Source organism: Phoca vitulina, unplaced genomic scaffold (genome assembly GCF_004348235.1).
Source record: "Phoca vitulina isolate PV1807 unplaced genomic scaffold, GSC_HSeal_1.0 scaffold118, whole genome shotgun sequence".
NCBI lineage: Eukaryota > Metazoa > Chordata > Mammalia > Carnivora > Phocidae > Phoca > Phoca vitulina.
In genome coordinates this window covers 151507-161836 of record NW_022589821.1, presented here as the reverse complement: position 1 = coordinate 161836, position 10330 = coordinate 151507, and the positions used below count along the sequence as shown (strand labels likewise).

The 10330-nt window shown below is 60.6% G+C and overlaps 1 protein-coding gene across 1 annotated transcript in view; it reads right to left on the bottom strand.

Annotated features, from left to right (window-relative positions):
• KCNN3 (potassium calcium-activated channel subfamily N member 3) overlaps positions 1 to 10330 on the bottom strand; it is a 143055-nt gene that overhangs the window by 106498 nt on the left and 26227 nt on the right. The gene's annotated exons all lie outside the window — the stretch shown is intronic.

Genomic DNA, 10330 nt, shown 5'->3' with positions numbered 1-10330 from the left:
CCACCTCTCTGTGCTGTGCGGCCTCAGGCTGCCCGCTCCACCTCTCTCTGCCTCGACTGTCTCACGTGTCCAGTGGGGGGAACACTAGTTCCCGCCTCCAAGGGCTGCCAGGAAAAATAAAGGCATCTGTGGGTGTAAAGTCCTAGACCCGTGCCTGGCCTGGGGAGGCTTAGCTACCTCTGTCATTCACTTCACATCCTCTGCAGAGTCAGGGTGTCCGGGCCGGGACGTGGTGCCCTGCTGGGCATTTGGAAGCCAGGAAGTAGGGGCGACTCCGGTCTCAAGGGAAGACGGGAGCACAGCCCGAGCAGAGTAGCCGATGCGCCGGGCAGCACCTCCGAGCTCTCAGTCCCCAGAGACCCACGGCAGGCCCGCAACAGCCCTGTGCTCACAACCGCCCCTGCCTTCCTAAAAGCGCCTCACAGTGTGCAAGGTACCGTCACGTATTCGCTCTCATCCATCCTCACGACAGCCCGCGGCCTCTACCCCAACTTTGTGGACGTTACAGCAGGAGGCTCCAGGCTGAGTGGCTTGTGCCGGAGTTGAAAGCCAGGGTCTCCGGCTCGAGCCCAGAGCGCTGCCCTCAGGCGCTCCGGCCCTCTCTGCCATGAGAAGCCCACTCAAGCAGATCCAAAGGACAGCGCAAGTCAGTAAGGGGAGGTGTCTCCCGCGAGGAGACAACGAATGCCAAGGGAAGCCTACGGCAGGGCTGGGGGGCTCCACGGAAGGAGGGAGACAGCACGCCCGAACCCCGCAGGCAGAGTGAGGGTGCGGCTCGGACCAGCAGAGGCCCAGCCCCCGCTCCCCACCCCCCACCACTGCAGGCTGAGACCCTAAGGACCTCTCCCTGCTTCTGTCAGTCACGTATTTGGTACAATTACTGGGTGGGGCCCCCTCTGTGCAGGCAGAGGCTAGCGCTGGGGACCCACGGAGAACGAACGAAATAGTGCGTTCCTTCATTCCTTCATGACGACTGCCGGAGCCCCCTAGATGCGCAAGTGTGCGGAGCGGTGGGGGTTCAGAGCGCCCTGCCTGCCAGAAGCTTCCGCCGGTCTGGCTTATGCACAGGCCCCGGTCTGTGCGCCGCGCAGGCTCGTGCGCCGCAGGGAGGGCTCCCTCCACACTGCCCAGACCACGGTCTACACCTCAGCCAGGTTTCACGGAGCCTCCACAGTCTACAGTGCAATGCAGAGCGGCCTGTGGTCCTCGCTCCGCACACACGTGCGGACAGAGCCCGGGGCAGCCCTCAGGAAGCCTCCTGTCTTTGAGGGCATGACTGGGAGACGCCGGACACACCACCCAAGCCTAGAGGGCTGACCTGCAGAGGGCTGAACACAGCCTGAACTCGGCTGTTTCCAGAAAGACCGACCTCCCGACAGGAACCAACAGGGACGGCTCCCCCGGCCCCTGAGCCAGAAACGGCCCTAACTTCTCCCTCCAAGGGCTCTGGAGGCATCTGGGGAGCATCACGCCTCGCCTGGGAAGGCCTTGGGATCAGCTGCACATTTCAATGTCTAATTTATTTCTTTTGGCAGAAATGAACTAAAACCAGAATCCAAGTCTATTTCCATCATTTTTAGAGGAAGAGGTGGAGGGAAAGGGGCCAGATGCTGCCTCCCCTCCTTTGAGCCTCTTCCTTTTGTTCTAAAACTCAAAGCCTTTACATAAGAGGTGCCTTCCACCTGCTTCTTGGTTCTGGTCAGCTCCAGCCCCACAGGGAGACGAGCTTTGTCCCGGAGCCACGGGACCCTCGCCTCTTTGCAGACTTCCTGGCATTCTCTACTACGTGTCAATGAAAAATAAACCATCAACAATTTCTAATAGCTGGAAAACATGTCAAAGTCTGGCTGGACTAGAAATGTTTTCTGTTTAAAATGTTGAATTGCCATCTTTTCTTTGCTGCCTCAACTCCAAAGAAGCTTGAAATTGATACGGTTCTTTGGGTGACGGTAGCCAGCGAATTAGCTGCCACACAGCACATGGGGGCACCTGCCACCTGCCCTGCCCCACAGGCTCCCATCTGAGGGGCGAAGGGGCTGCTACGCTGGGAGGGGTCCTGTCACCCGGCCAGCCCTCTCCTCTGCGACTCAGAACTGTTCGACAACAGAGTAGTGAATGCTTAGGGACGACATCCCCACAGATGAGTCATTTTTAAAAGCCGTTTATTCCTAAATGCCCAACGCTATCAGAGTGGTTAAATAAATTTGAGAATAGCCACTGATGGACCACTAGGTAGCCACTTAAAACCACTTCTGTAGAGAATATATGGAGAGGAAAAGCTCATGATATCTGGTGAAAATCCCAGACACCAGAGCTGCGTAGATGGTCTTTCCAATTGTTTTTAAATGTTTTACTTTTCTTAGTGTGAAAATGACTGAGAATATAGCATCACACTACATAAAGCGTCCGAGCACCCGGCCCCCCGTGAGTGGCTGTGCAGGCGGCAGGGACAGCCTGCCGAGCCCAGGAACGCTCTCCCGCGCCGTGCCACCTCGGAGCACCGAGTGCAACAGGTGCGTGACAAGTGCTGGAAATTCCTTACGAACAGGACTTTCCCTTTTACCTGACGTTTACTGAGCACCGACTGCACCCGGTGCCAGACTAGGCTTCTCACATCCTCCGCCTACAGACAGGACCACGACGTCTCCGTTGTACAAATACAGAAACTGAGAATCAGAGACACAGTGACTTTTCCAAGGTCACACAACCAACCCAGATTTTAGCTGTCTACCGGATTTTCCTATATACCGTTCTCCCCCGCCGACTGAGACAGTTCAGCCGTCCTCGTGGAGGCTGGCCACGGCCATCCACCAGGGCTGCAGAGGAGATGCTAGCAGGGTGGGGAGGCGCGCTGCCTTCCTGCAAGGGGCCGCCACCACCCGCGAGCCCTTCACGCCCCTGTGACCCCTCACGATGGCGTCCAGCTGGCCTACAGCCCTACGGAGAGGCCTGCCAACGCCAGGTGGGCCTCACCGAGCCACGTTTACAGAGGACGAAACGAAGAGTCTGTGAAGCTACCCCACGTGACAAGGCAGGATTCGAGAAGCCAGGATGCACTCCACATCTGTTTGCCCCCAGATCCCGTGCCCTGCCCGTGCACTGCACCCCTGCCCGCCCCCGGTCGCACCCTGCAGCGAGGACTCTCAGAACCGCTCTGCCTGTCCTGTCCCAGCCTGTCCTGCCCCAGAGCTATGTGGAGTGGGGGGGGGGGGTGTCCCCGGACTCTGCACCAACCTCCTGGCTTCCAAAGACAGGCCGGAAGTGTAATGAGTACGGTAGATCTTCCCAGACACGCTCAAGTCCTAAATGTGTTTGACTGCTAGGGACATCTGAAGATAACAGAAAAACAGCGTCCCGCAGGGACGAACACGCGCTTAACCAAGGGGGAGAGTGCAGGTGCCTCCCAGCCGAGCTGATGCCCCCCAGTGTGCGTGCGCCTGTTCTCACGTCCGTGGTCCGTCCGTGGTTTCTGTCACTGGCCCGGACCCCTGAGGGGGAAGAGACCATGTCATCTAAAGTCTGTGCTGGATTAAGATCTGCATGCTGTGCGTTCGATCTGGGAAATCATAGTTTTAGAAATGTTTTCTGTCTGGTAAGGTCAACTTTTCCTTCAATTTCATGGAAAGGCTCCGAACTTGACTGATATTCAGCATCAGCTTAATCCTCTGGCTCTGGAATGGTTGTCCTAATTACTCACTCCTGCTCATGAACGCTGCGCACGTCAGAACCAGGCCTGGGCCATGCGGGAAGCCGGCGTGCCGGGTGCCGCTCTCCGCGGCTGCGCCACGCCCCTGCCTGCTCCCTCGGCTCTCCCACCCTTCCTCAGGCCCTCTCTTCCTGCCCACTCTCCCTGTCCTTCACCGGGGGCTCCTGCCTCAGCTCAGGCCCACCCGCCGCTCTGGTACCCTGAGCTGGTCCTCAGTCGGGGCTGCCGAATGAGCCTCCCATATTGATGTTTTGAGGTTGTGGCAATTTACAAAGATGCTCCCCAGGTATTTCAGAAAAGCACCTTCGGCTGTCCGCGGTGGGCCAAACCTTCATTCAGTCACCCATTCACCCTGTAAATATTTCCTGAGCACTTAGCCGTGGCCAGGCCCTGTGCTGGGTACTTGTGAAATGCCAGCGATTCCCCACTCCTCCACCCCCGCCCACTGAGCCTGAATCCCACCAGGTAGAGGAAAGGGCAGGTGGGCAGGGCCTGGAGAAGCAGGGCTGGGACAGTCAGAAATGGGCAAGAGGCCCAGGTGGAGAGAAGAGACCTACAGGTGGCCCTTTCAGCGACCAGGGCATGACGGGGGCCAGAGGAGGTGCCCCGACCCTATGTCCTGAATGTGAGGAGTGCAGACGGCACCTCCCCAGAGAAGCTGCTGAGCCGGCTGGCTCCCCCACCGAGTCTGGGGTGCCTGAGGCATATTCTCGGGGAGCACAGAGCTGAGGCTAAGCCGGCCACCCTCCCCTCTGGCCCAGATGCTGGCAGGGACAGCGTGAGCCAGCTGACGGGGGCCAGGAGCGGGGCCCGGACCTGTGCCCGCGGGAAGACAGCTTCTCGCCCTGGCCTCAGTCCTTGGGTGATGCCCCCCAAGAGCTGGGAGCTCTGTTCCCGGCCGGGATGCGATGCAGGGTGGCCTCTGCACTGAGCGCCCACAGCCCGCCTGGGCCCCACGCCCTTCGTGAGCAGACCCGCCCGCGCCGCCGTCCACACCTCCGCTGGGGTGGCCGGCTCCCACTGCCACGGGGGCCCGATTTGCCCACTGATGTGTGCTGGCCTGAGCGCTGGGGTGGACGCCCCAGAAGGGCAGGGGTTGCCCCTCCACAGCCCTGTGTAGGGTGCTGTCAGGCACATAGTAGGTCAATAAAGACTAGCTGAACGTGGGCTATTTGAATGAAGTGGCGCATTTTTGAGACGTGAAGCAGGTGGACACTTCCGTCCTGACTTTGCAGACTCGGGAGCTAGAGGTGCAGTGTGCGCTACACGGCCCGGCGCGGCAGCCACTGCTCCGACCCTCTGAGCAGCCCCCCAGGCCTGGGGACGCTCACTCACGTGCCCACCGCCCCTGAGCAAGGAGGAGGCGGGGGCCCCCGGGGAGCCGGAGCCTCGGTCCCACGGACCGTCCAGGCCCAGCCGGCCGCCTGACAAGGCTCCCGTCGTGTCACTGCTGAGCCCCCGGCACCTTCTGGCATGACAGACAGACCGGGAGCAGCCTCAGGTCGGGGCTGGGGTCTGCCTCCTCCCGGCAAGCGCAACCGGGGCCGGGCCCGGTGTGGGGAGGGCAGGCAGGAACATGCGGAGTGAGGGAACCGGCCGTCCCAAAACAAAACCCATCAAGTCGGGTTGGCTCGGGGCATTTCTCTGTGGCTTCCACTTGGTCATTCCCAGAAGGAGATGGAGCCTGATGTCTGGGGGCGCCAGGCACTTAATAACAAGGACATGCGGGTCTGAGCAGAGGGACCATGTGACGCTTAGTGAAGCCCGCACCACGGCCAGGACACCAATTAGGAGGAAATGACACCCCCCAGGCCCCGGCTCTCCTCTGCTTGACGCCCCAAGGCCACAGACACAGTTCCAATTAGGGAGACGGTTTCCTCTGCGAGGTCTGAGCAGAGCAGAGCCGGCCTTCTCCACCGCACGCTCGCTTGTGCTATCCCTTCCTGCCCCGCTTACAACACGGCCAAGACTCTGTGCGATTCAATCAAATGTTTCATCACCCGCCTGCCACGTGCAGGTGCGGCTGTGCCCGAGGTCCTTCCAAAGGCACGTTGGTGCTGGCCGCTCCTCAGGCCGCCGAACGCTGGCCCACCGACGGCTCTTCCAGACATAAAGGAAGTGCTTCACAAACGTTTGCTGGGGAGCGGGTGTGGAAGGGTCAGTCCAGGGCCTCCGACTTGAGCTCTACACCAAGGCAGAGTGAGACCCGGGCCTTTACCCCCCAGCCCCGTCGGGCAGTGCGGGGGCCGAGGGAAGCCCACCAGGCACCACCAGCCCAGCCACCCTAGAACCGAGGACTTGGCCCCGCTCCAGAACAATTAACTCAGGATCTCTGCAGGGGAGGCCTGGGCACTGACATTTCAATACTTCAGTGATTCTAATGTGCAGGCCAATGACGGGACCTGCTGCTCCAGGGGCAAAAGAAAATTCCAGAAAGCTGAGGCCACCACCCCGCCTTTAGGAGACACTACCAAACAGGCAATCACACACACGTAAGTGTGTGGAGCCCCAGAATCTTAGAGTGAAAAGGAAACTCAAAAGCCATCTAGTTAAATAACACATGACTCTCTGTGAGAGTCCTGGCATGTGGTCATTCACTCTGCTTGATTACCTCCAGGGACGGGGAACTCACTTCCTATCAAGGCCGCCCATCACTACTTTGGAAGGCTCTGACTTTCTCAAAGACCTGGATTCTGCCTTCTTGGGTGCTCTGTACCCAGTAAAGCTAAACAAACGAATGCATCTGTGAGCCTCACTCTGATTGTGGCATCAGAGACGCCAGCGCCAGAGTCCTCGATCGGTGAGACCCTCCCCAAGGTACATGCCCAGAGGCATCCTTAGAGATCAGCTAGCCGCACATGCTTCGCTCTGTGTGAGGACACAGAGGCCCAGGGAGGCTGGCTCAGCCCCTGCCCAGTACCAGCCCGGGTCGAAACAAAGCTTAGAACCTGGGTGCTGGGGCGTCCCCGCCCACACTCTCTTCCCTGTTTATGAAAACAACCCTGAATTTATGCATTCTCCATAAGCCAGATCCCTGTCCTGGACATCACCTCCCAATTTCTCCCCTGGCCACTCTGTCTCCTTCTCCAGTAAACACTCTGCTCTGGATGACCTTGCCTCCCCCCACCTGTGGAGGGTGCGTGCCCTTGGCCTGTGGGCACCGGCCTCATGCCCGTGCTGCCGAGCCTTGGCAGCCTTCTCCCGCCCTGACAGGCGCACACCTGCCACCATGCATCTCTCTGGCAGGTGCTGACCCACACCTGCCTCCCGGGAGAGGTGCCTGTGAGCGTCCGTGTTGGCAGCCTCAGGGTCCCAAGTCACGGAACCACGCAACCTTTCTTCGCGCCCAGGCATGGCCGAGCCTGGAGAAGACCGCGCGGTTTCCCATCACCATGACAGACAGCACTGCTCCCCTCACCAGGACTGTGCCCCCACATTCTTCCAGCTGGCAGAAGCCCCCACCTTCTTAAGTATTCTACAATGTTTTTTTTTTTTTTTTTTTTTTAAAGATTTTATTTATTTATTCATGAGAGACAGAGAGAGAGAGAGAGAGACAGAGGCAGAGGGAGAAGCAGGCTCCCCGCGGAGCAGGGAGCCCGATGCGGGACTCGATCCCAGGACCCCGGGATCACGACCCGAGCCGAAGGCAGACGCTCAACCGACTGAGCCACCCAGGCGTCCCTAGTATTCTACAATGTTTGAAACAAATAACCATGCTTTCTGGATGGCTGGCTATGAAGTAGTTTTATGTGCTCTTATTAAAGCCTATCGGGCCCCCAAACCAATAAAACAGCAGGAAATCACTTTGCTCGGCAGGAGGCTGTGTGCGCACATTGGGTTCTGGGCTAGAACCGAACAAGCCTGGGCCGGGCCCGGCCCCTCCCACCTGCCTCAGGAGCTGCGGGTCAGCCCATTGGCATGAACTGGTAAGTTGGCCCTCGGACACATGTGACTTGAAATAAAAGCGTTGCTTCGAATCTCCGGAGAGGGAGAGAAGCATGTGCTGGTCTCGAAGATGCCAAGTGGGGCCTGCAGACCACCCCCAGCGCCTCACCCCCTCTCCCTCCCGTTCTCTCCCCTCTTCTGCCCGCGGCCCTGCTTCTGGTGCTGGGGCAGAAGCAACACTAGGGCCTCGGTGCTTCCGGCCTCATCAGAGGACTCCACAGCCGGACTCTCTGCCCACTCCAGCCTGGTGCCTGGGGCAAGCCCATTTCCATCCCCCCACAGGCAAAGTCATCCCTGAGCCTGGCAATGTTTGGGCCAACTGAAAATCTTAAGACGCCCAGGAATCGCACATGGTGAGAAAACAACGGCGGGGCCAGCTCCACGGGTGTGTCTGAAGGCTGACCAGAGCTTCCCAGGTAACCCAGGTAACGAACAGCCCTGTGCGTGCTCCCCGTGCGCACCGCGTGGGGCTGCAGGGAGCAGGGTGCCGAGGACGGCGCCACCTCCCTCCCTCCCACAGCCGCGGCCCGCCCCGGGTGCACAGACTTAGCTGGAAGGGGCCTTCTAGGTCACCTAGCCCCACTACCCCCTCTCTCCCGGGAAAGAAATGAGGCCCAGAGAGGGGCTCTGGCCCTGTCCTGCTCCAGGCCACACGCCAGCAGCGGAAAGCGCTAATATTGCGGTAATCTTGCCCTGTTTCCCCCGTCCCCATCCCAGCTGCCCGTCAGCGGGGCCCCGGCTGACCCCCCTGCCATCCCTCCGAGGTGCTCCACCGGGTCCGAGCGATGGGCATTTCTTCCACGGCTCATTCGGGGCAAACTGGGGGAAACAGCCCCGACCTACTGTAGGTCTCCATCTTGTTTTTGCTTAAAAATATAAGAGCTGAAACATAAACAAAGGGAAATGGTCTGGGAAAAGAGCCAGTTGGCATGGAGCAATGGGCACTCTGGCACTGGCGGCAGTGGAAGGACGGCCATGCAGAACCCAGCACGGGGCCTCCTAGCCGTTGGCACAGGCCCCGACTGTCTGCGAGCGCGGACGATGCTGAGGGAAGTGATGCAGACCCAGCTCAGGCTGTGACTAGGCCGCATGGCGCTTTCCTGGCGACCCCCCCCCCCCCGACGGCACCAAACTGTGGCCCACCTCTGGCTTGGAGGTGCCAAGTCCGTTCCAGCAGTGGGCACCCCACGAGCCACATCCCTGCCCGTGTGTGAGCAAGCTCCTCCGTGGGCCCAGAAGAGGCTGACCGGGCTGCCTGTCTGCGCGGAGCTTCAAGGCTCACGCGGCCTGAGGGTCCCTGGGATGCGGCCCCGCCTCACACAGTGTGGGCAGGACACTGTCCGCACGCAGGGGAGCCGCGAACCTCGGTTCCTCCGGGCATTTACTTTATCTGCTTCCTTCCTGCAAGAACCTGACTGGCCCCGACATGACGGCAGGAGCTCACCCACTGGAGTGGGCTCACACCAGAGCTGCTCCCAGGCAGGACCCCGTGGTTCCCTACAGGACGCTATTCTGGGGACTGCCTGCAGGGGCAAACTCCACAAGGATTTCCTGAGACCTGTGACTGGTCAGACCCGGAGTCTACCCATTTTCACCCATTTTCACATAGGATCTCACTCAATCCTCACAAGGAACTGCTGTCCCCACTTGACAAATAAGGAAACTGAGGCACAGAGCCCAAGGTGAGTGGAGGAGCCTTCTGATTCCCAGCTCGGGCGCAGAGGCCGGCGCTCCCCATGCGTGTGGCCCCTTGGCTGCTGCTCACCTGAAGCCACAGCTGCTGGTCACCGAGCCCCTGACCCCAGCCAGATGGCCGCCTCCGCACGGGGCCGGCCCCGGGGAAGCCAGGCCGAAGCCCACAGCGGGACCGGTCTGCTCCAGCCCCGCCTCTAACATCCACCAACACAGAGGAAGAGTCCTTTCTTCCTTCTCAGTTCTTGTGAGGAAGAGCAGGCGGTGAACACCAGGGGTCTGTGCACGGGGTGGGGCCAGGCCCCCAGCGGCCCGCGGGGTCCGGTTTACACCTGCTGCCTGGCGTGATTATTAACATGAACGTGCTATTCCCCGAAGTCTCCCCATCTGGACGGAGACTCGAACCATCGCCCCACACGTGGAGCATCTGCTGCCGTCGGGTCTGGGAGGCCTGAGGGCCCGGCTGCCGCTGCCTCCCGGCTTCCACACCCGCCACGAGCAGTGGGACGGCGGGATTCCGGGCTGCCGTTAACAGGCCCTCGGCCACGGTCCCTGCCCCCAGGCTCGCGGACAGGCACCATTTTCTAGCTCAAGCCTCATTAGTGGACACAGTGCGGCAGTGCCTGCATTCATGGCAGCCCTCCGTGGCTCCTGCTCATGGCGGCCCTCCGTGGCTCCTGCTCATGGCGGCCCTCCGTGGCTCCTGCTCATGGCAGCCCTCCGTGGCTCCTTGCTCATGGCGGCCCTCCGTGGCTCCTGCTCATGGCGGCCCTCCGTGGCTCCTGCTCATGGCGGCCCTCCGTGGCTCCTTGCTCATGGCGGCCCTCCGTGGCTCCTGCTCATGGCGGCCCTCTGTGGCTCCTTGCTCATGGCGGCCCTCCGTGGCTCCTCTCATGGCGGCCCTCCGGGGCTCCTTGCTCATGGCGGCCCTCCGGGACTCCTGCTCATGGCGGCCCTCCGTGGCTCCTCTCATGGCGGCCCTCCGGG